The sequence below is a fragment of the Rattus norvegicus genome, chromosome 1, assembly GCF_036323735.1.
Source record: "Rattus norvegicus strain BN/NHsdMcwi chromosome 1, GRCr8, whole genome shotgun sequence".
NCBI classification, from domain to species: domain Eukaryota; kingdom Metazoa; phylum Chordata; class Mammalia; order Rodentia; family Muridae; genus Rattus; species Rattus norvegicus.
The window spans coordinates 240,490,975-240,517,440 of record NC_086019.1 but is presented as its reverse complement, the minus strand read 5'-3'; the positions used below and the strand labels follow the sequence as shown (position 1 = coordinate 240,517,440).

Genomic DNA, 26,466 nt, shown 5'->3' with positions numbered 1-26,466 from the left:
GTCGGTGTCATACATACATGCACACATAGAATGACAGTTTCTTTCATCTAAGTTAAAGTCCCAAATTTTTACTTGTATGTTTTCCATTTTCAAGTTCTTCAACTGGAGAAATATGCACAAATGAGTTTTGAATGCTCTCTTTGTGCCAGTCACTGCACAAAGAACTGAAGATTCCAAAGCCCTCAATATCATTTCATGAAGTTTGATGAAATGGAAGCTTCTGAAGGTAAAAGGTACCATTGTGTTTGGTTCATTGAGACTTCTAAAAAGTGTAAATTCATGTAAGGATCTACACAATACAGCGTGTAAACATTATGGGCTTTTGGAAGAATACTTAGAAGCTTTTGTCATGCCATACCAAATAATTTTTTTAGGTGAGGAAATATCAGATATGTCTGAGGCATATATAGATTTCTAAGTTGTTTACATTTAAGTTGCCCTGCACCTTCCCATAACCTCCTACTGTCTCAAAAATGATCCTGATCTGAGCAATCGTTTTATGTCCTTGCTTCTTCTTTGCCGGGTGGAGGACTGGTGGCAAAAATTAAAGCCAAGGCAATTTTTTGCAATGCTTTGCTAAAATTAGGTAAGAATGTTTAAGTCAGTTCCTTTGCAGAATTTCCTGTCAGCTGAGTTAATATGGCAACCCTCACATCTGGTCAGGAACCTTATTTTGAATTAAGATGGAATTCATCCTCTGGATTCAAATCTAGACAGCTCCAGTTGATGTTTCCATAGTACCTGCAACCCTGTCAGCTGTTAGAAGAGGCAGAAACTGAACGAAGGCTGTGTCTGTGAGCCTGGGCTGTTTTGAAAGCTCTTCAAGTTACGTCCTTATTGCACTCTGAAATAAGGCTGTCAGCACTCCAAGTTGTAAGCCAGGGCTCAAAATAATGTGTGCTGCTCAGTTTCCCATACAAGTGCCTGGTCAGGCATCTCAAAACCTTTGCACGTTGAGAATGGTATTGTGAAATTGTGTAAAACTCAGACAGCTTGTGAGCCTCGGGTCCTGGGAATCAGCAAAGGCTTGAGCTGGATGAAAGCTTGACAAGTCTTCATTGTGGTCCATTTTTATCTGTGACCATGACAACACTAACCAAAAGAGATGGGATCATTCCTTTACCTAAAGGCTCTTCAGAAAACAATTTTACCACTTCCCTTACTGTCAAGAATTTCATCTCAGATCAATCTAAACGTCTCATGGGCTACAGAATTGATGAGTCCTGACTTCAGAGCCTGCTGCTCTCGCCAGAATTAGCGATTCCGTCTTTTAGTAAATAAATGTCATCACTCATCATACATGCTATACATCCACTGGTCCTTTTGTCTTGATCACTACTGAAAATAAGAGGTAGACATTATCATCACGAATCATAGGGGTGGGTATCCAGTGCCTAACAAATGTTTTCTGAGTCAGCTATATTACATATGTAAGTCCGGAGAGCCCTTCTCTAACCCTGACACAACATTTGAGAATTAGTAACTTAGCACTGGCTACCCACTTAGCTGGGTAGGAAAAGAAGTGGCTGGGCAGCGAGTATGTATCCCTTCGGCACACTAGTAGCTGTTAACCCTAAATTATAGGAAATGAACAAACTTTCCATTTACATTGATATGAACACCAGTGAAGAATATATGTGATTATCTCTGAGTTGCCTCCTTTTAGATGCCCAGTGACTATAATATTGGGATGACTGGACTGTGAGGTATCATCGGTGAGATCAGGAAGTTTTATTGAAAGCTTTTCTCAGAGAGGTATGCTCAGTAACCATTTTCCCAGGTCCCTGGGGAATAGACATCTGTTTTCAACGGTGCCCTATAATGTAGACCTTAATTTCCAAAGTTACACTTCAAAGAATCCTGCTGTTCTCTTTGGGAAATGTATTTCTTTGTAATACTTGGTTGAAAAGCAACTGTGTTCCAGCTGAGATATTTAACTTAGAAAACGTGCAATAAACCCAGCAAAGTTGACGTCTCCCTGCTTTACTCTAGCAGTTTTGTGTTTGAATATCAAAATAAGTTTAAAATGGTATCTTGGATAGTGTCTTGCTGTTCCACTTCTGTGAAGAGACACTACCACTGCGACAAATCTTCAAAGAGGAAGCATTTCACTGGGGGCCTTGCTTACACTTTCAGAGTGTCAGTCCGTGATCATCATGGTGGGAAATAGACAGGCTTGGCACTGGGGCAGCAGCTGAGAGCTCTGCACACTGAACCTCAGACAGGAGAGAGGAGGGGAGAGGGAGGGAAGGAGGGAGAGACAGACAGACACAGACAGACAGACAGACAGACAGACAGACAGACAGACAGACAGACAGACAGGAAGGAAGGACCTGGCACATTCAAAGCCCACCCCGTGACACACCTCTAATGCCACTGCCTAATGGTTCACTAAACATTTAAATGTATGAGCCAATAGGTTGACCCATGTGATGCTGCTCCTCTCCGTAGAGTAAAATGTATTGAGTGCCAGCAACTTCATGTGACTTAAATAACCAGTCTGTAACTGCGTTTCTTAGTTGCTTTGAGTTTCAAAGTGCTGTAGGACAAGTATATTGTCTCTCTAAAATGTTATAGGAGTTGAATAAAATAGTATATGCAAAATCCCTAGTATAGCACCAGAAATGTTCATACTAAATGCTATTTTTTAATTGTCACAAACAGCATGTTTTACTACTTATCTTTCATTTACATAAACACATCCATTTTGAAAATGAGACAGAAATGCTAATAAGCGTTTCAAATACTATCTTCGTTAAAGCTCTTACACATACTAAGACTAAACAATGTCTCAACTGTTAAATTCAGAGCAGAAGTTAGATGGAATTCTTCCTGCTTATGAAATCTCAGATCCCATTTCAATAAGACTTTTGTTTTTAACATGACGTACTGATGATCACAGGGGTATTCTCTGAGGAGATTTGGCTCCAATGACTAAGACTACTTCAAGAGCAAGTTTCAAAGTCTAACTACACAGTCTCACCATAGGAAATCACCTCAGTATGACATAAAAACTTTGAGTCAGGTAGCATTTAACTGCCCAGAATCACTAGCCCGCCCTCTAGTCATTTGTGACATTATTGATACAGTTCAGCCTAAAGGGCCCCTCAAATTATTACTAGTGATGTGCTTAGTCTTCAGTAAGCTAGGAAGACTTTGATATATTCTCTAAGATCACATGCAGACCATGGGATTTTTAATGGTGATTGTCCCGATAGACTTCATCTATGTGCTTACCTATATAATGAGAATTCACATATACCATAGAAGACATTGAATCCCCTGTATAATGGGAATAAATATTAACCACCAGAATTTGAAAAGAATCTGCTGAAATCCCATTAATATTTATAGCTGATCTGTGGGACTAGAGACATCTTTAGTATAATATAAAATATTTCAAATTCACGATTATAACAATGTAGCATCCTTGAAATTAAAATATAGTTTTCCACTGAAGTGGATTTCTGTTCTATGTATTACTAGTGAATTCTTTGTTGCTGTTATTATATGCCTTTATACTACTTAATAGGGTCAGCAAGGTGACCTTGAAACCCGAGTTCAGCTGAGCCTGATTCTCTTCATTAAAAACAAAATCCCTGTTTGTTTCCTTTCCCTCCTATTTTCAGAATAATGGCTTCTCAAAGAATTTCTTCTTTAATTGAAGAATCTTGCCCAAGTACCTAGATCTAATCTTTAATCAAAAGTCAAAATATAACAGGAAAAATAATTCCACTCATCTCATTAGGAAAGAATAAGAATGCCCAAAGTGGCCTGGTTGATTTTCTCTACAAAAGGGGACAGGAATATGTTAACACTAACTTAAATAACTTCATTGTCTGATTGGTCTCAGATCTTAAATTTCAAAATGTTATAATATCAAAGCAAAAATCTTCACCTTAATGAACCAAATGGACTAAAGCAAAGATTTCGGTCAATTATAGCCAAGAGATATATTTCATCTTTTTACAGAATCCTTTCAACAGTTACAGATCTAAAGCTAAACTCAACCATGCAGCTACTATGGTGACAACATGATATTCTTAGGGCAAACAAATCTTGCCTGATTCAGGAAAATAGGCCAATGATAATGTCACTTAAGATACAAAGTTTCACATAGGGCACAGTGCTGACTAGAACAAAATAGCAATGTATAATAAAGACTGACTTCACAGGAATGGGGAGTATTGAGGATAGAGATTTTAGTGGACTGACATCATAGAAAACCTAGGATTTTTTTTACATATTGTGGAAAGAGAACTGCAGCCAGCAAGAGCCTAAAATCCAAATGTGAGTTAGGTTAAGCCCTCTGCCCTAGGGAGCTGAGTGAGGTCCAATTAAAAGACCATTGAATCCTTCTGTTTCTTCCTTTTGGCAGCCCAAGTAAAAGCTGTAACAAACTGAAAACTCCCGTTGTCCCAGGATAAATAGATGTTTTCATAAAGCTTGGGGGGTCTTAGCCAAAGGACAAAGCTTCTGTTAAACAGATCCAGAAATATATACAGTCTCGCTAAATATGGCTTTTTTTCTAAATGAGCAGAATCTATGGAAGTTTAAGAAGAATTGATGCTAGAAAAATTATTCCATCCCTGGACAAAAGTAGGAATCAGAAATTCTTGTGAAAATTGCTTTCTTCACTCTTTTTCATCGATATCCAACTGTTCTTCCATGCTGCCTACCCAGTGTCTAGCTCCACAGCCCTGTGGCGTGGCCTTTGACAGTCTTCTTTATTTAACAAAGATGAAACCACTTTTCTCACTCTCAAAAGCCAAACTTGGGAAATATCTTTGTTTCTTCCTTTATGTCAATGAAATTGTACTGACCAGTCCCAAAGTCGCCTGGAGCTCATCTCTTCGTTGTGCTTGACATTGCCACACCTTGTTTTCTCCCCAGAATCCTCGAGATACTTACCTTCTCCAGTTCCTTCCTCACGTAGCCAGAAGTCTCTTCCCCGAGCCCACATCTGCCCACGTGCCACTCACTCGCTTCCCACTGAAATCTCTCCAGTACCTTGTTTTGCATATAAGATTAAACCTCAGATCCTACACTGGATTAAGTGATCTAGAACAAAACTTTTCCTACAACGGCCAGATGATAAATACTTTGGATTTTGTGAGCCGTACAGCCTAAGAAGCATCTCCTCGAAACCACTGGTGTAATTAAAGCTATATATACTATGCAATGGCATGGTATGACCATGCCTCAGTAAATTCCACAAGTGTGGAAAGGATCTGGTGTTGACATCATACTTTGTCTACCTCAGCATGTGCCTACTCCACCAGTTTGTCACTCTTAGCCAATCTAGCTGCCCTGTCACACACTTGTGTGTGTGTGTGTGTGTGTGTGTGTGTGTGTGTGTTAAGGGTTCTTTTTTAATGTATAAAATTATTTATTGTCAATAAATTTTTATTTAAGTGGTTGGTTTGATTTCTTTGCTGTCCATCCAGGCACTCTGAAAATAGCCCTTTCTCAAGGGCATCCAGTTGTGCTTTTTAGCCCATTTTAAGGTAGGTTTCCCTTGTAACACCCTAGGAAGAAAAGGAATGGTTCATTCAGCAGGCAACCAAGTTTTAAAGACCAGTTATTCCCCAGAACCCACATCCAGAAATATGTACATATGAAATAAACTGTATCATTAGAAATACCAGGTTTAACACGCACAAAGCCAAGAAACCAACGATGCCAGATAATGAATTTCTATCGCACTGTCTTTTGAACACCCAACAGGAAAGAACTGCTGGGTGCAGATACCATGCAGTGCAATGTCACACACTTTTTAACCAGTTGTGAATTTTCCCATTTCAATAATTTCCTCTGTAGACTGCTAAAGTTGAATTACTCCTTTTACAGAATTACTTCTTCTTATTTCTTTTCTTTTCTTTCATTGTCATCATTGTTGTTGTTGCTGCTGCTGTTGTTGTTGTTGTTGAGACAGGGTGTCATAATATAGTCTTGGCTGAACTGGAACTTGGCTGGACTATGTAGACTAGGCTGGCCTCGAACTTTCAGTAATCATTTTGCCTTTGGCAGTACTAGTACTACCCAGTCTTAGGATTAGGTGTATATCACTATTTCTGGACAGAGGCCATTTATAAATTCTTTATTTAATTCAGTTTCCTTCTGTACTCTTAAATAGCTGCCTATATCTTAATTTTCAGTAATTGTGAGTAATCCCAATTGCCAACTTGATGACATGTACCTGGGAGACATATCTCTGAGCATGCCGGTAAATGATTATCCTTATTAGGTTACTTGAGATGAGATGACTGGCTCATTGTGGGCGTGACCATTCCCTAGGCTGAGGATGTAATATGACTTTCAAGCTCATGCTATCTTGTCGTCCCTGTTGTTGTACCTGAAATGTGAGCTGAAATAAACCCTTTATCCCTTACGTTTCCTTTGTTGGGATATTTTATCAATCATAACTACAAGAGAAGTAACTATGATAATAACTATACGTATGTCCGTGAGATTTTTTGCTTAATATGTAATTTATCTTTAAATTTTTAAGGGTCCATAGATGGATCTGTCTGTTTAGCCCTAATATATTTACCACATAGTATTTCTCAGCAACATGCTAGTCAATTAATAAAATGGAGTCAAAGAATGAGAGAAGAAAATGAAAAATATAACTTGCTTATCACTGATATGAAATATAAAAGGCTTTCCTTGAAGTCCATTCTTTCCCAAAGTACATCACTTTAAAATTTATATACTTGAATGCTAGTCATAGCAATTAGTGGACATTTCTCAAAACTTTAAGAGTATACAGATGCCATGGCTCATGCAGCACCCTGAGGCTTATGCAATCTGATGTCGGGTGGGCAAATATGCTACAGCTGACAGCTCTGTCATCCGAAATATAAGCCCAGAAAATTGGGGTGAATAGAATGAAAAGGGGAACACAGGAAATTCAACCACTTTCATTGTTCTTGGCCTCAATGTAAAGCACGTCTCTTGTCCTCATGTTTAACTGATCGAAGTTGCCTCCAACTTATTGCCAAATAGAAGGAGGTTCTGACAGAGCATGGGATGTTTAGTGAAATATGATTGCTGACAGAGAATACAAAAAAATCACTCCAAAGATATTTCCAAGTCTTAAAACAAACTTGGCCATTAGAAGGCACTATAAACCCCACATATTGCCTAAGTATCATTATACATTAGATTATTAGTGTCTTACTGTCACCAATCTCTCAGATCCTTTACTACAGACCTTTACTATAATAGAGCAAAATGATCATTTTCAAAATGATTTCGTGTTATGACCATGACTTTATTATGTGGTCTATAATAGTCTAATTATTTTAAAAGAATTATATGTCACTTTTTGAAGTTAAAGAGCAAAATCTATAAACCATTAGGGAACTGATCTTTATAAGGATAGAAATATCTGTGTTCTTTTAGCTCCCAAATTTATAATTCCATAAGGAAGTCACCAGTCATACATATATTTACTGAGTCTTTATTACACTGTTGCTGTAGGCCAGACATTGTCCTGGGCATCTACGCCCAATTTTCCACTCAACTAGAGCTTATATTTAACAAGGATTACTTGAATATACCCCTACAGGGAGAATTAAAAACTCAAATTCCTTGTAAACAAAGTCTTATCTATCTTATTCTTTTATTTCAAAGGAATTTTGAGGATATGTATTTTAAATTTTATGCACTGAAATGGGGACCGAACCTAAAGAATAACACCTAATGCTGACACCTGGACTCTACATCTGTGCACACAAACACATGTGCCCAAACAGAAACACATACAGAGAGGGGGAGAGACAGACAGACAGACAGAGATGTTGCTTACTCTTTTAAAGTCCATACTCATCATCTTACTAGAATAGTCTCTGAAACAGTCAGTGTGCTAAACTCTAGATGCTTTATTTTATCCTTATAACAACCCTATAACTTATGATGATGATGGTGGTGGTGGTGGTGGTGGTGGTGATGATGATGATGGGGGGGGACTAAAGTTGAGAAATTAAGTAAAAACATGACATCAGCCTGAAGTTTGTCTTCAGTGTATAATTTTCAATAAAATAAAAATAAAAATAAAAATTTCTGTCCCACGGGGCCTAACAAAAACTTCCCATGGAGATTTAGTGCCCCCACTACCTACCTTGAGCCATACTGAGACTGACTGAAATCTAGAAACTGAACCCTTCTTTTTAATATTCCTCTTTAATATTTTTATCGTTTGTATACTGAAAATAGTGAATTTTGAAGTTCATCCCCTAAAAGGTTAGTGTATGACCCCAAACATTCTTTCTAATCTCTCTCTCCACCCTTCTCTCACATTGGGATTCATTATGTCCTCAGCTGTTACGCCCCTCCTACTCCACTCCAGTCACAGCCCCAGCATGGAAAGTGAAGGACTAGGAAGCCTAGTTCTCCTCCTGTGAATTATGCTGGGAATCATGAAGATAACTAATCAGGAACCTCAGGAGGCCCAGCACTCCCTCACACAAGACCATTTAGACCCAAAATCATTTTCTAGAGGTAACTTTGAGTTCATGTGCATTAATGGAGCTATTGCCTCTTACATATGCTTTCCACAGAGCTGTGATACCTGTGAATTTTCTATCCATTCTTAGTACATAGATGAAGTAGCTGTGGTATATCAACAACTCTTCTAAGTAATCAATGGGCTGAAAATAAACCAAGACTTTCTTACACAGTATAGTGCTTTTTCTCACCATAATAGAAAATAGCTCAATTGACCTCAGAAGTGGTCTGGGGGGCTAAGATTAAAATCCCAGGGAAAGCTGAAGGGTTGAGAAAGCTCAGATGAAAGTATTTGTCACGTTGTCCCCATGCACCAGAAATCTCCACACTGGGGACAGTATAGGACAGTCAGAGAAAAGATGAGTTTCCTTACTCCAGTGTGTGTGTGTGTGTGTGTATGTGTGTGTGTATGTATGTGTGTGTGTGTGTGTGTGTGTATGTGTGTGTGTGTGTGTGTGTGTGTGTGTGTGCCATTGGCATAAGTCACTTTCCCATGGTACTGAGTTACGTAAAACACTTTCATAGAAGAATAGACTATACTTTGTACAGATCCTCCTTTTCTTCATCCCCCTCTTTTCTTAATATACACCCACAATAGTTCCCCTCATTCTCTAGACAGTTCAATTCTACTTTTTATGTAATGCTACATACATGGTTTTATGGATTTGTAAAATCCAAGGTCCACCAATGAGAAAGCATACAGTATCTGTCCTGAGGCTGACTTAAGTTACTTAAGATGATTGTCCTTAGTTGCATCCATTCTCTTACAGATATTTCTCTATTAATAAAGCAGAATCTGCATATGAAGAAAACACAACCTCATTCCACAGACTTCTAGAAAGCTAAAGCTGAAAGGATCTTAAGAGAATGGACTTTTCTTAAATCCCTTTACTTTATACATGAAGAAAATGAGGCCCAGAAGAGGAAGTCTCAGACTTCCTAAAGAAAATGGTCAGATCTAAGTTTCTATAACATGCTAAAAACATAAAGTAAAACTCAAGGAAAGTGTGAATGTTAGTGGGATTGATCACAGGTCTAATTAGTCTCACAGGTAAGAGAATTGAAAATGGAGGCGCTCCAGGATAATTTTATTGGAACGTCAGAGTTCTCTCACACAATGGGGCAAACTAAGGACCTGAACGGCTACTGAGTGAGAGAAGTGGACAAGGGAAAGGGAGAAAGACGTATTTCCAGAGTTCAGAGCTGAGAAAGCAGGCAGCTCAACAGTGGAAGTCTGGGTGCTGCAGAGAGCAGTTGTCTCCAGATAGAAAGAATGCCCAGCATGTCGGGGCCACTTGGCTTAGGACTTTGACCACGTCTGAAAAGGGAGATATAAAGGGGGGTGGAGGTTAATGCACTCTGAATTAGAAAACCAGAAATGGACAACCTGGCAATCAGGTCTGTAAGCAACTACTAAATTCCTTAATCTTATGTCATAGGTGTCATGGGACAGTACTCCTGAGGAGTTGTGAACAAAAACCTTATTGCCAAAGATTGGGGAAAACTGTCAAATCAAAATATGCCACTAAAGTCCAATTGGGTGAACCAATGAGTTTTATTGGGGATACGCTTAAGAAAATGAGTGAAGGTTACTTTAAGGGCAGAAATGACTTGAAGACAGATGTATCACTGAAAGCCTACCCCAGCATGTAAAGTGAATAAGTAAGATAAAATTAAATTAAACCTACAAAAAAAAAGCTGCAGTCCATAGCTTTCAGGTAGTTCAACAGGTGGGAAAGTGTCTCTTCTAATGAGCTCAGGTGGTCTTAACCTCTGCTAGACAACTCAGATGTTTTGAGAGTGTCTCTCAGCAGTCCTTACTGGCTATATAAGCTTGGGGACTGAGGGCCATAGTGTATCTGATCTGTTTCAGGGATTTCCTGAAGCTTTTGAATTGTTTGCTTTCTGATTTTTAAGATGCTTCCTTATAAAATGTAATGAAAAACTATTCTACCCCGCTTTAGAACATCTTGGGTCCTAACGAGCTTCCCTCTAACATAGAATGTTTTATCTCAAAGTACTGCCTAACGGTAGGGCTTGCAGATGCCCAGTTATAATGTAGAAAATCACCCCCACTTTTTCAATCCAGCTCCCATGTCCTTCCTCCTTCCTGCTCCTTTGCCATACCTCTCTCCAGTGCTCACAGATGTGGGGGAAATAACATGTTTATGTTACAACTCAAAAAGGCTGAGTTACTGGAAAATGTTACCATTTACTTTCTTAGCTGGCTGCATGCTCTGTGATTAGTTTCCATTATTTACTGTAAAATTGTTTCCCAAATTTGTATACATTTTCATACATGGGCGCTTCAGGAAAACATCTGAAACTGGAAGTCTGAGCTCTATTTCATTTCATCGTGTGGGGTTTTCCAGCATGTTTATATTTAACTAGATGCCCATCAGAATGATTATCTTATGCAGAGCTGTTTAGAGGATGTCCATGTGCCTTGTTAAACATAATCTATCCAAACATATGTAGCTTCGGCTAACAAGGATTACAAACATACATGTGCGTTAGTTTTAAAACTTCCCTTCCTAGAAGCCTTTATTTAAATTGGCAAATGCACATATCCACAGATTTGTTAGTGTTTGCTGACATAGAATAAACAAGTTAAAGATCCCTAAAAGTTTTTACAGAAGAGAAACTAGTAGGTATGTTAGCTTTCATAAAAGATATATACATATAACAACAACTGAAGAAAAAGAGGCCATGGATTTGGAAAAGAGCAAACTTGGGAGGGTTTGGAGGGAGGAAAGGGAAGGAGAAATGATGTAATTTACATTACAATAAAAAAAGGCTAGCCTTTCCTGCTTCATGATAGACAAGCCCCACCCTGTGGCCCAGGTGACACTGGGCCAGTGACTGACCGCACGCATTTTAAATGTGCTCTGCTCAGTCCGGTGCTGCTGATCCGGAACATTTACTCAGTAAGTGGGGAAAGCTTGCTTTATCTATCCACACTCCTTAGAAGATGAGGAATATATTATCCCTTCATTCATTCATTGACCATCCAAACACTCAACAAATATCAAGTACTCACTGTTTGCCAGCCACTGTGAGAGGCATCAGAAATGTTGAAGATAAATGTGAAACAAACAAACAAATTCTCAAACATAAGAGAGCACTTGAATAACAGTCATCCCAGTTTTATGGAGAACTTGCTTTCATTGCAGAAGCGTAGCCCCTGCAGAGTTTTGGGTATTGGAGAAGAACACTGGGCAAACTCCACCATAGGCCCCAGGTAAAGTTCTCCGGACAGTTGTAAACTGTATCACCACTGTATCCCCACTCCTTCCTGTTTTCAGTAAATGGCCTTTGTTTTACAAACCCATACATCCAATGGGTTCCCTTTACATGAAGAGAGAGTAGAAACTGTTGGGCCTATGTTTAGAAAAGCTGGAACCCACAGGCCAGGGTTTCAGCCTTCCTGCATATTCTGGATGTGGAGGCTTGTGTTTTAAGTGTGCAAATCACTGCAGGATTTGACATTTTAAAAACAAGCATTTTTATATTTTTACTGTAGAGGAGGGGATTAAAAGATGATTGTAAAAATTATAGTTTATAATAAATAGTTAAAAAATGTCTCCCTATCTAGTACTCAAATGAATTGATTGCTTAGTTAACGTAAAGTGTTAAGATGTGTTTTTTTTCCATCTTTATTAAATTGGGTATTTCTTATTTACATTTCTATTGTTATTCCCTTTCCTGGTTTCCAGGCCAACATAGAACCCCTCCCCCTCCCCTTCTATATGGGTGTTCTCCTCCCAATCCTCCCCACATTACCGCCCTCGCCCCAACAATCCCATTCAATGGGGGTCCAGCTTTGGCAGAATCAAGGGCTTCCCCTTCCATTGGTGCCCCTACTAGGCTATTCATTGCTACCTATTAACTTGGAGCCCAGGGTCAGTCCATGTATAGTCTTTGGGTAGTGGCTTAGTCCCTGGAAGCTCTGGTTGTTAGCACCATTGTTCATATGGGGTTTCAAGCCCCTTAAGCTCTTTCAGTCCTTTCTCTGATTCCTTCAATGGGGGTCCCGTTCTCAGATCAGTGGTTTGCTGCTGGCATTCGCCTGTGTATTTGCCATATACTTGCTATGTCTCTCAGGAGAGATCTACATCTGGTTTCTTTCAGCCTGCACTGTTTTGCTTCATCCATCTTATCTAGTTTGGTGACTGTATATGTATGGGCCACATGTGGGGCAGGCTCTGAATGGGCGTTCCTTCAGTCTCTGTTCTAAACTTTGCCTCCCTAACCCTTCCTAGTGGTATTCTTGTTCCCCTTTTAAAGTAGGAGTGAAGCATCAACATTTTGGTCATCCTTCTTGAGTTTCATGTGTTCTGTGTACCTAGGGTAATTCAAGCATTTAGGCTAATTTCCACTTATCAATGAGTCCATACCATGTGTGTTTTTCTGTGATTGGGTTACTTCACTCAGGATGATATTTTCCAGTTCCATCCATTTGCCTATGAATTTCATAAAGTCATTGTTTTTGAGAGCTTAGTAGAATTCCATTGTGTTGATGTACCACATTTTCTGTATCCATTCTTCTGTTGAAAGGCATCTGGGCTCTTTCCAGCTTCTAGCTATTATAAATAAGGCTGCTATGAACATAGTGGAGCACGTGTCTTTGTTATATGTTGGGGCATCTTTTGGGTATATGTCCAAGAGAGGTACAGCTGCGTCCCAGGTAGTGCAATGTCCAATTTTCTGAGGAACCTCCAGACTGATTTCCAGAATGGTTGTACCAGTCTGCAATCACACCAACAATGGAGGAGTGTTCCTCTTTCTCCACATCCTCGCCAGCATCTGCTGTCGCCAGAGTTTTTGATCTTAGCCATTCTGGCTGGTGTGAGGTGAAATCTCAGGGTTGTTTTGATTTGCATTTCCCTTATGACTAAAGATGTTGAACATTTCGTTAGGTGCTTCTCAGACATTCGACATTTCTCAGCTGTGAATTCTTTGTTTAGCTCTGAACCCCATTTTCTAATAGGATTATTTGTCTCCCTGCAGTCTAACTTCGTGTGTTCTTTGTATATTTTGGATATAAGCCCTCTATTGGTTGTAGGATTGGTAAAGATCTTTTCCCAATCTGTTGGTTGCCGTTTTGTCCTAACAACAGTGTCCTTTGTCTTACAGAAGCTTTGCAGTTTTATGAGATCCCATTTATGAATTCTTGATCTTAGAGCATAAGCCATTGTTGGTATTTTGTTCAGGAAATTTTCTCCAGTGCCCATGTGTTCTAGATGCTTCCCCACTTTTTCTTCTATTAGTTTGAGTGTATCAGGTATGATGTGGAGGTCCTTGATCCACTTGGACTTAAGCTTTGTACAGGGTGATAAGCATGGATCGATCTGCATTCTTCTACATGCTGACCTCCAGTTAAACCAGCACCATTTGCTGAAAATGCTATCTTTTTTCCATTGGATGGTTTTGGCTCCTTTGTCACAAATCAAGTGACCATAGGTGTGTGGGTTCATTTCTAGGTCTTCAATTCTATTCCACTGGTCGATCTGCCTGTCTCTGTACCAATACCATGCAGTTTTTATCACTATTGCTCTGTAATACTGCTTGAGTTCAGGGATAGAATAGTTTTACCTATCCTGCGTGTTTTGTTATTTCAGATGAATTTGCAAATTTTATTGTCTAACTCTATGAAGAATTGGATTGGAATTTTGATGGGGATTGCATTGAATCTGTAGATCGCTTTTGGTAAAATGGCCATTTTTACTATATTAATCCTGCCAATCCATGAGCATGGGAGATCTTTCCATCTTCTAAGATCTTCTTCAATTTCTTTCTTCAGAGGCTTGAAGTTCTTATCATACAGATATTTCACTTCCTTGGTTAAAGTCACACCAAGGTATTTTATATTATTTGGGTCTATTATGAAGGGTGTCGTTTCCCTAATTTCTTTCTCGGGTTGTTTCTCTTTTGTGTAGAGGAAGGCTACTGATTTATTTGAGTTAATTTTATACCCAGCCACTTTGATGAAGGTGTTTATCAGATTTGGTAGTACTCTGGTGGAACTTTTGGGATCACTTAAATATACTATCATATCATCTGCAAATAGTGATATTCTGACTTCTTCATTTCCAATCTGTATCTCTTTGATCTCCTTTTGTTGTCTGATTGCTCACTTCAAGAACTATATTGAATAAGTAGGGAGAGAGTGGGCAGCCTTGTCTAGTCCCTGATTTTAGTGGGATTGCTTCAAGTTTCTCTCCATTTAGTTTAATGTTAGCTACTGGTCTGCTGTATATGGCTTTTACTATGTTTAGGTATGGGCCTTGAATTCCTATTCTTTCCAGGTCTTTTATCATGAAGGGGTGTTGAATTTTGTCAAATGCTTTCTCAGCATCTAATGAAGTAATCATGTGGTTTTTATCTTTCAGTTTGTTTATATAGTGGATTACAGTGATGGTTTTCTGTTTATTAAACCATCCCGGCATACCTGGGATGAAGCTTACTTGATCACGTGGATGATTGTTTTGATGTGCTCTTAGATTCGGTTTGCCAGAATTTTATTGAGTATTTTTGCATCGATATTCATAAGGGAAATTGGTCTGAGGTTCTCTTTCTTTGTTCGGTCTTTGTGTGGTTTAGGTAAAAGAGTAATTGTGGCTTCGTAGAAGGTATTCGGTAGTGATCCATCCGTTTCAATTTTGTGGAATAGTTTGGATAGTATTGGTATGAGGTCTTCTATGAAGGTCTGATAGAATTCTGCACTGAACCCATCTGGACCTGGGCTCTCTTTGGTTGGAAGACTTTTAATGACTGCTTTTATTTCTTTAGGAGTTATAGGGTTGTTTAAATGGTTTATCTGTTCCTGATTTAACTTCGGTACCTGGTATCTGTCTAGGAAATTGTCCATTTCCTGAAGATTTTCAAGTTTTGTTGAATATAGGCTTTTGTAGTAGGATCTAATGATTTTTTTGAATTTCCTCTGATTCTATTGTTATGTCTCCCTTTTCATTTCTGATTTTGTTAATTTGGACACACTCTCTGTGTCCTCTGGTTAGTCTGGCTAAGGGTTTATCTATCTTGTTGATTTTCTCAAAGAACCAGCTTTTGGTTCTGGTGATTCTTTGTATAGTCCTTTTTGTTTCGACTTGGTTGATTTCAGCTCTGAATTTGATTATTTCTGCCTTCTACTCCTCCTGGGTGTGTTTGCTTCTTTTTGTTCTAGAGCTTTTAGGTGTGCTGTTTCTTTCCTCAGGCACTCAGAGCTATGAGTTTTCCTCTTAGCACAGCTTTCATTGTGTCCCATAAATTTGGATGTGTTGTACCTTCGTTCTCATTAAATTCTAAGAAGTCTTTAATTTCTTTCTTTATTTCTTCCTTGACCAGGTTATCATTGAGTAGAGCATTGTTCAATTTCCACGTATATGTGGGCATTCTTCCCTTATTGTTATTGAAGACCAGTTTTAGGCCGTGGTGGTCCAATAGCACGCATGGGATTATTTCTATCTTTCTGTACCTGTTGAGGCCCATTTTTTGACCAATTATATGGTCAATTTTGGAGAAAGTACCATGAGGTTGTGAGAAAAAGGTATATCCTTTTGTTTTAGGATAGAATGTTCTATAAATAGCTGTTAAGTCCATTTGGTTCATGGCTTCTGTTAGTCTGTCTATGTCTCTGTTTAATTTCTGTTTCCATGATCTGTCCATTGATGAGAGTAGGGTGTTGAAATCTCCTACTATTATTGTGTGAGGTGCAATGTGTGTTTTGAGCTGTAATAAGGTTTCTTTTATGTATGTAGGTGCCTTTGTATTTGGAGCATAGATATTTAGGATTGAGAGTTCATCTTGGTGGATTTTTCCTTTGATGAATATGAAGTGTCCTTCCTTATCTTTTTTGATGACTTTTGGTTGAAAATTGATTTTATTCGATATTGGAATGGCTACTCCAGCTTGCTTCTTCAGACCATTTCCTTGGAAAGTTGTTTTCCAGCTTTTTACTCTGAGGTAGTGTCTGTCTTTGTCTCTAAGATGTGTTTCCTGTAGGCAACAAAATGCTGGGTCCACATTATGTATCCAGTTTGTTAATGTGTGTCTTTTTGTTGGGGAATTGAGTCCATTGATGTTGAGAGATATTAAGGAGTAGTGATTGTTGCTTCCTGTTATCTTCGTATTTGGATGGGAGATTATGTTTTTGTGTTTGTCTTCTCTTTGTTTTGTTGCAAAACAATTAGTTTCTTGCTTTTTCTAGGGTGCAGCTTGCCTCCTTATATTGGGTTTTACCACTTATTATCCTTTGTAGGGCTGGACTTGTAGAAAGATATTGTATGAATTTGGTTTTGTCATGGAATATCTTGGTTTCTCCATCTATGTTAATTGAGAGTTTTGCAGAATACAGTAACTTGGGCTGGCATTTGTGTTTTCCTAGACTCTGTATTACATCTGTCCAGGATCTTCTGGCTTTCATAGTCTCTGGTGAGAAATCTGGTGTGATTCTGATAGGTCTGCCTTTATATGTTACTTGACCATTTTCCCTTACTGCTTTTAATATTCTTTCTTTGTTTTGTGCATTTGGTGTTTTGACTATTATATGACGGGAGGAGTTTCTTTTTTGGTCCAATCTATTTGGAGTTCTGTAGGCTTCTTGTATGTTTATGGGCGTCTCTTTCTTTAGGTTAGGGAAGTTTTCTTCCAAGATTTTATTGAAGATATTTACTGGTCCTTTGAGTCTTCTATACCTATTATCCTTAGGTTTGATCTTCTCATTGTATCCTGGACTTCCTGTATGTTTTGGGCCAGTAGCTTTTTCAGTTTTACATGACCTTTGACAGTTGTGTCGATGATTTCTATGGAATCGTCTGCTTCTGAGATTCTCTCTTTTATCTCTGTATTCTTTTGGTGATGCTTGTATCTATGGCTCCCTGTCTCTTCCTTTGGTTTTCTATCTCCAGGGTTTTCTCCCTTTGTGCTTTCTTTATTGTTTCTATTTCCATTTTCAATTCCTTCACCTGTTTCACTGTATTTTCCTGGAATTCTTTCAGGGATTTTTGTGTTTCCTCTGTAAGGGCTTCTACTTGTTTACTTGTGTTTTCCTGCATTTCTCTAAGGGAATTCTTTATGTCTTTCTTAAAGTCCTCCATCATCATGATCAAATGTGATTTTAAATCTAAATCTTGCTTGTCTGGTGTGTTTGGATATTCAGTGTTTGCTTTGGTAGGAGAATTGGGCTCCGATGATGCCATGTAGTCTTGGTTTCTGTTGTTTGGTTCCTGTTTTGCCTCTCGCCATCAAGTTGTCTCTGGTGTTACCTTGTTCTGCTATTTCTGGCAGTGGCTTGACTGTCCTATAGGCCTGTGTGTCAGGAGTGTTGTAGACCTGTTTTCCTCTTTTCTTTCAGTCAGTTATGGGAACAGAGTAGGCGTGTAGTCCTTCCTGTCTACTGGTCTTCAGCTGTTTCTGTGGGCATGTGTCCTGAGTCCACCAAGCAGGTCACTTGGAGCAGAAAAGTTGGTCTTACCTCTAGTCTTGGGCCTGAAGTCACTCCTCAGGACTGGATTTCAGCTCTCTGTGAGGGCAGCGACCAGAAGGGCCTGCCGCTACTTCTGGATCCCTGTGCACAGGGGGCCCTAATGGCACTAGGTGTTTTTCTCTAGAGTCAGAAATATGGGCAGAGAGTAGTCTCCTTGGTTTCCTGGGCGAGTCTGCCTCTCTGAAGATCTAGGTCTCCCTCCCACGGGATTTGGGTGCAAGGAGTTGTTTGACTGGGTCCCTTCAGATCTGGGACCAGTCTGGACTGCAGGGCTCCTGCAGCTTGAGTGCCCCTATCTTCCTGTTCCCAGAGGCCCTATACAGTTTCCTCTTGGGCCAGGGATGTGGGCAAAGGTGGTCAGAAGTGGTGGTCTCTTCTGCCCTGTAGTCTCAGGAGTGCCCACAGGTCTGTGCAATGAACTCTCTCTCCCACGGGGTTTGGGAGCAGGGAGCTGTGGACCGGGGTCAGCAAGGTTCGGGTGCCAGCTAGTAAGATGTGGTCTTAAAGAATTGTAATTTTTTCCTTTGGGACAAGAATGTCAACACATGAATATAAAACTATAGAGAAAATTTTGCCTTGGATATTGTTGGGCTGTGAGGAGATTTATATTGTACTGATTCCCAATTGATAAGTGCACCCAACTCAATAAAATCCAGATTTCAACTACAATAATAATAAAAAATGTAAAACAAGTAGGTCTTGACCTATAAATTCACATACCTCTTAGAATACAGAGAAGGAAATATGGACAAATATTGTTAGAAAGCACCTCCCCTTTCATCATCAATGTCCTATATTTAGAAAGGAATGAAAGCCCCTCAGTAATTCCAGTTCTCTGAAATGAAGTGAGTGGGTGTGCTGTTTGTTTGTCTGTTTGTTTGTTTGTAGCATTTACTGTGTGCCAAACCCCAAACTCCTCACTTTAAATGGCTCTAACTTTTGTAGTAATCCAGGACTCTGTCACTAAGGAAAAGAAAAGAATGATCACTAGGGGGGAAAAGTATGCAAATTCAGTTTGCATGTGAAAGCACTATTCACAAGTAGCTAGCCGAATTGAAACTAACACAGATGTACCAGGCATGTGAGCAGGAGGACCAGAACTGGAAAGAATGCGGATTCATGGAGATCCCCAGTGTGCTATGAGAGGAAGTCAGTTGGTTGTGTCTAAAATGGTTCTAATGTTTTTTACTCTTAACTTTCTTTCATCTTCATTTATGTGTGTGGATGCTTTATCTGTAGTATGTCTGTCCACCATGTGCCTGATGCCTCAGAGGTCAGACGAGGGCATTGGATCCCCTAGAACTTGAGTTACATGTTTGTTTTGGTTGTTACTGTGTGGATGGTTGGAATAGAACCTTAGTCCTCTGGAAAATCAGCCAATATTCTTAACCACTGAACCATCTCTCCAGCCCCATTCAACTCTTTGATTCAACCCTACAGGGAAATATGCCCTACAGATAGTTAAACAAAAATGTTACAAATAGATAGGAATTAAACTGTTTGGGCTCCTGTGACAAACAGTCTTAGACTTGTATATAACATTTTATTAACTAATTGCTTCCAGTTCTGGAGGCTGAGAAGTGTGAGATTCAGACACAAGATATTGGAAGTTGTAGCAAGGACTCTGCTCTATGGCCTCATCACCTCCTGAAAAGTCACACCCCTCAAAGCTGTCACAGTGGCAACTAGATTTCCACACATGAATTTAAGGACAGACATTCCGTCTCTGGAAGAATAAACATGTTCATTGCAAATTTGTTTGTAACAGTAGTGAGCTGTGAAAAAACCGTCCAGCTGTAAAAGATTAAATCATTAACTCTGGCAGCCCCAATCTTATTAAACAAGGTAGATGCCAGTGAACTGATAGAGAGCTCTGTAATAGTTTTTAAGTATACAAATCCAGTTCAAAAAACACTGGCTATAGTTGGCTTACATTTCCACTTTAATGTTAAGAGTAAGTACTTAGGCACATATGCAGTATATTTCTGAGGAGCCTTTGAACACAGCTATCTTTGGATGATGGAGGTGCCGGGTCTTGAGGAAGAAGGTGACTCCTTCCCTCTTTGTGGTTATAGGGTCACCACTCTTTATCACAAAGGCACTTTAAAAACAAAGACGTCCCCATCCTATCTTCCCTTGCTCACAGACATATCAGAGACTTTTTGATTTTGCTAAAAAATGGCATTTGAAAAATATGCTGACCTACACAATTTTGCCATTGTTTTCTCTCTTAAAGATTAGTGCATCATATTGAATACCCATGTGGGCAAACAGAAGCATCGTGGCCATCTGAGGGGACAGTATTTCTGATGGAATTTCAGCTAATGTCCCTCAGCTCTGGATAGTGGAAGGAAGGACCCAAGGTGTCCCTGCCAGATGAATCATACATTGTTTCTTAAGATAGAAAGTCATAGTCCAGGACTTTCTGCAAACCTTACCTGGCGTAGCATAGTTCCCTAATAAATGTTAGCTACCATCCTCTGCAGTGACGGGAGGAAAATGACAGCGAAGCTCAGTTATATTTCCTGTAATTGAAGACTGCCATTTGGAGCCTTATCATTTCCCCTTTTCTGATGGGCATTTCATCTTTAAGCGAGAAGTAAGGATTTGTCAGGTAATCTTCATGTCTGATTGCCTGCCAGGAAGAACACAATTTCCCTATTCATTTATCTTTCAGAATCTTTTCTGGGCTATTTTCTTTCTCCTAGCACTTCTTTAGAAGTTGTTGTTTGTCTCCCAGATGAAGCTCTCTGTTTCAGTCTCTTCCTGTTTTCACTGGACATTTAAACTGAGTATGGTTATCGATTTAAACTGAGTATGGTTATCGATTTAAACTGAGTACGGTTATCGATTAATGTGGCTAGATTCCACCTCCAGAGAAGCAACGTGGAAAGGGAAAAGTCAATATTTTCTCCCAAAAGATAGTGCAACAAGAATGTAATAAGTAAAAGGGAAACCTTTAAAACCATCTTTTCTCTATGCCTTGTCCTTTGGTGAAGCACTTATTCCCTGAACTTTGCACTTCTGTTAAAACCATAAGCCTGTGTTGGATTGATAGAAATCCTTGCCAGAGAAATCTGTGCAGTAGACAAGGCTGGACATACGGAACTTGTCTGCGATGTGACTTGCAGAGAGTGAGCCAAATTTTAGTATTTGGTTGATACTTTTTAAAGCAAACCCTGAAATTGTTCCCTCTGTTCCTGATTTTGGACCAACAGGCACAGAATACCAGCCTGTTGCCAAGATATGGGATGCTAAGACAGAATGCTCTGTGCATCTGTGGCCTGCTAGAAAAGGGAGGAAGGAAAGGAGGCTCAGAAGCCTGTGTCAGCCTTCTGAGGTCTTTGTCCCTGCCCTACTCTTCTCCCTCTTCCTCTGTCATACCCTCAAGGAGGAAGTAGAGCATACACGGAATCTACTGATCTGATTGGCTTCCTCTCTGCCAGAGTTGGTGCTGGGTCCCTGGGCTGAGTAGAAGAGAGCTACATTGTTAAGAAAAGTCCTGGCAAGAGGATGAGTGTAACTGACAGTTCCACTCAAGTGGAGAGAGGGAAAATTACCACTGGGTGACTCTTGGTTTGCTGGGTAGTGCTCCAACAAGTTCACATGGGTGTCTCCCAAGCCTCGCTCACTCACACCACTGATGAATTCCATTTAGTGGATGATGGTTCCGTGATAACACTGCCCTGCTTTATCCCTTACTCACTGAAATAAGCCATCCTGAAATGCCTCATGCATGTGCCTCCTGTTGCCAGACACTGCCGTGAACATGAATGTGCCCATCTGCTATGCCAGGAAGATCCTGTTTCCTATTCCTCTTGGTCCACAGCTGTGTCCACCATCCCTAGGTTGCTTTAGTCTTCTGTTTTTCTGCCAGAGAAGAAATTTACAGTTGGCTTTTGGGGAACTCAACCACTGTCCCTTGCAGCTGGCAAACATGAAGTCTACCAGATGCAAAATCATTTGCATGCAAGTAAGAAATTTGACTTTTGGGAGGAACCTTAGATGAAATGCCCTACAGTAAGGAGAGGGAACTCATACAGTCCACCTCCAGTAGAAAGACCCCATCAAGTGGAGGGATGGAGTTGCCATCCTACAGTCAAAAACTCAGACCCATAATTGTTCCTGTCTGAAAAAAAAAATTGCAGGAACAAAAATGGAGAAAAGCCTGAGGTAAAGGAGGTCCAGTGTCGGGTCCAAATTGGGATCCAGCTCCAGAGGAAGCCCCAAGGCCTGACACTATTACTGACGCTATGGTGTTCTTACAAACAGACCTATCAAGGCTGCCCTCAGAAGGGCCCAACAAGCAGCTGAAAGAGTCAAATGCAGATATTTACACCCAACCAATGGACAGAAAATGGTGACCCCTGTGGTTGAATTAGGCAAAAGCTGGCGGAAACTGAGGAGGACAGTGACCCTATTGGAAGACCAGAAGTCTCAGCTAACCTTGACCCCCAGGATCTCTCAGACACTGAGCCATCAACCAGGCAGCATACAGCAGCTGATATGAGGCCCCCAACACACCTACAGCAGAGGACTTGCGGGTCTGGACTCAGAGAAGATGCACCTAACCCTTGAAAGACCTAGGGCCCCAGGAACAAAAATGGAGGAGTCTGAGGCAAAGGAGGTCCCCAAGGAGTGGGAATGTCTGGTGGAGTGGAGGGGAATAGCAACATCCTCTTGAAACGGGAAGGGGGCGGGGAGGTGTGGGATGTGGAATAGTCAGAAGGTGGGCCTGGAGGTGGAATAAAATCTGGACTGTAAAAAAAGAATAAATAAATAAATAAATAAATAAATAAATAAATAAATAAATAAATAAATAAATGAAATTTGACTTCTAGTGCAAAGTAATGAGAGAAAAATCTAGGGACAGGAATCCTGTATGTCCTGAGGTTGAACATCCCACATAGATTTCAAAATAGGAAACCAGAAATGAAAAGAAGTAGGAAGAGCCTGCAGAGTTAATTTTCCCATGCGTCCAGGTTTCTAGATAACTCTAAACTCACCCTTTCACATCCCTTTGAGTTCCTGTGACTACACCGTAGGCCTAATACAGACTAGGAGTTTGTGGATGATAATCAGTCCCATTAACTGCATATTACTATCAAATAATGCTAAGCTATTTTAATTCCTGTGGCCGTAGATCATATTTAAATACAAATACATACATACATATTTACATAAATAAATACATATTTAAATACAAAGGCTTCACTTGATTCTTTTTCACAAAATATATTAAACTGTCATTGTTGAATTTTCTCTTTGAACCTAGTTGACAGATCCCAAGTAATATTGTAAAATTAATTTATTAATTTCTTAAGAACTATCCTTATAGAGAAATCAACTTAATATCAAGATGTTTTAATTTGATCAATTTTTAAGCCATTCACTGTTTTTAGTCAGGTAGTCTTCTCTTCCTCTTTGTATATTGCTTTTCCATTTTTATCCCATTGCAATAATCAGACTGATGTGAAAGATACTATTGGTGCTTCAAGGAACCTTTGTTTTTAATGTCACTATAAGAGTCTACATCATTCAGACAATAAACAAGATATTCTATCTTATCTTGATATCTAATTCTTTTTATATGTTATCTCTTATCTCTCATGAATTTACATTAAGTGACAATGCATGTCTCTAATATAAATTGAGGTCATCACACTTTACTTAATTGAACCTATTAGCATGATACATTATGGTAGATAAATCATTGGAAAATCTGTATGATTCTTGGTGGAATTTGCTCAGTATTGGTGATCTCATTCATGCTAGGTAGGTACTCTGCCACTGAATCCACTCAGCATCTTTCCTTAATGACAGTCAGTCTCATTCAGTCATCTGGACTTGTCTTAAGACCAGTCTTCCTGCTTCAGCTTCCAAAGTGGCTGGGCCATCTAAGACCCAGTGATGATTTTTTTTAATAAGTATGATTGGTGAACTTAGTAAATTTTCTCTATAATCTTATGGAAGAATGGTCTATATTTGTTTCTGTAAATGTGGTGTGTGTGTGTGTGTGTGTGTGTGTGTGTGTGTAAAATCAACATTCCAGTAATTTGATCATTTGAAAGAAATCACAAGTAAAACAACCAGGTCCCAAAGTTGGGATCAAGGGTTTTTTTTTTTTTCCAGTTAATGTATTGACTGTATTTTCAGTTTCCTGTGTGTTTCCTTGTTGACATTCTGTTTCTTTTTGGCTGAACAGATTTTGATAACTTTTATTTTCAAGAACAATTGTCTTCCTTATTTTATGATTTAAAAGCATCTAGCTTAAGTCTTCCATTTTTATGTCCTTAAGAGTTTCTCCATGTTTGATATGACCTGTCTGTCAGAACAACACTTCTGGGATGTGTGCCTGTCTTCAAGTAGAATGGAAAAACACAGGAAAAGAAAGAAAGAACATATCTCCCCCGAGCTGCCAAAACCACAAATCAACCCTGAGGCAGATCTGGTGCCAGAATTCATTCTGCCAGCATACTGCATAAATCTAGTTAAACTGGTCATAGGCAATATTGCCCACACATATCTAGCAAAAATAAAAACAGATCTATGAAGGAACATTTTAAGCTCAGGCTAAAAGAAATGGTAAGACAAAATGCCCAGGAACCTCCCTCAAAATGATGCTTATGTATGTAAATGTGTGTATATGATATGCAAATATAGAAATATTATATGTATCTATCCATTAAAAACAATATACCCACAAAGATATATACCTCTTTGATCAATAGTCATTCTAAATTTAAAAATAGTAACAAATTTTATAATGCCTGAAGATTTTGGAGTAATCTATGCCATGATATAAAATAACCTATTGAATATGCTTTTTAAAAATGAAAGGGCACTGATAGTGAGCCCAAGAAGAAAGAGACCGCTCCAATTGATCATGGCTTCAAGAGGACCCAAATAAAGCATTTGCCAGTGACAAATGATGTAAGTCTGAAATGCAAAGGGCAGGTTAAACACAAAACTAAATCGATATGGGGAAATGGTGAATGGATGGATAAATCAATAAAAGTGTATTTGGAACTTAGCATGGAGAGATCAAAATAGGAAACATTTAAAATGGAGTCGAGTCATGAGGCTGGGACAAGGACTTCAATCATACTAAGTTGGATTTCCAAGAGAGATGAGTAGAAAGCACTGTTAGGGGAATGCTGGGAGAACCAGGAGCTGACGGTTTCCAGGGCTACCAACACTGCTGAGTCCTTGTATTCTAAAATTCCAGTGGGTGCATAAAAATGCAAACAAATCCAAACTTCCAGAGATACAGGTAAAACTTCAAAACGCTAAGGCCATAAAAGAAAATTTACCTGCAATGGCCTGAAATCAAATTAGATTGGGTTCTAGAAGCTAGCTTACATTGGAATCACATCTTTAAAAATCATAATGACAGCACTCTAAATGTATTGTCACATACCAACAAAACTTATATTTCACAAGTGAGGGTGATTACGCTTCTGTGAAGTCAAAACCTGAGAGTGACTATTTCTATGGGGCCATCATTTAAAAAACTTTAAAATAAGAAACTTTGGAAAGAGAAGATATTCACAGTGATAATATCTGATATTCAAGAAGGAAGCTCAGATGGATATGAGCAAACAATGTCAGTGTAAGAAAAAAACTGAAGAATAGAATTAATCCTAGACAATTGGAGCAAATAAGTCAGAGCTGAGCCGAAGTATTTTGAGATTCTAGTGTTGTTCAGTAAAGGATAAAGATGCTGACTTGCTTTTGACATTAAAGGTAATATGAATATTTAGGTGTAAAAATATCTTTTGCAGTTGCAGGTAAGCATGTAAACTTCCAAACTAGGGGGAAATAGAATAAGTGGGGATAGAGAGAACACTTCAGTTGGGAAAAAGGAGCGGGAGGAGGGAGGAAGAAGAGGAAGAGGAAGAAGAGAGAGAGGGAGAAGGGGGAGAGAGAGAGAGAGAGACAGAGAGAGACAGAGAGGGAGAGAGATCGCCAACAGCAGCTTGCTACCCAAACGTAAGGACCTGAAGTCACAGTCCCAGCACCCACATCAAATGCTGGGCACCTAATGGCAGCGCTGGGGACTTAGAGACAACTGGATCCTAGGGGCCTGTTGACTAGTCAGTCTAACAACCTGAGTTCCAGGTTTCTCAAAACTTAGTCTCAAAAACTGAGAGTGACTGAAAACGACTCCTGACACCACCTGTTGTCTCCATACACGGAGACACTCTCACACCACACACAAAACGTAAAGCTGTATAACAAAAGGATAATCTTTTCATAATTTTCAAATATCAACCTACACTGAAAAAAAATACTAAGAAAAAATAAAATTTCAACTCACAAACATTCTAGACACTTAGAAGTTTCAAATATGTTATTAAAATGTTCAAATATCAGGAAACTATTAATGAAACATCAATAGAAAACAAAAATTAGTTTTTTAAATGACAAGAGAAGTTGGCAAATGTGCCATCGAACATTTCTTTCAT

The 26,466-nt window shown here is 39.3% G+C and overlaps 1 protein-coding gene and 1 non-coding gene across 6 annotated transcripts in view; one reads left to right on the top strand and one right to left on the bottom strand.

The window, feature by feature from the left end:
- Rnls (renalase, FAD-dependent amine oxidase) overlaps positions 1-26,466 on the top strand; it is a 272,771-nt gene that overhangs the window by 206,032 nt on the left and 40,273 nt on the right. Inside the window, exon 6 of one of the 5 annotated variants that reach the window (XR_005489056.2) lies at positions 95-226. The exons of the other annotated variants lie outside the window; for them this stretch is intronic. The gene's annotated coding sequence lies outside the window, so the exon portion shown is untranslated. The remainder of the gene's footprint in view (positions 1-94; positions 227-26,466) is intronic. 5 annotated transcript variants of the gene reach the window in all.
- On the bottom strand, positions 5,626-5,762 carry LOC120100359 (small nucleolar RNA SNORA8). The gene has a single exon (XR_005500126.1). It is a non-coding gene; the product is annotated as a small nucleolar RNA SNORA8 (small nucleolar RNA).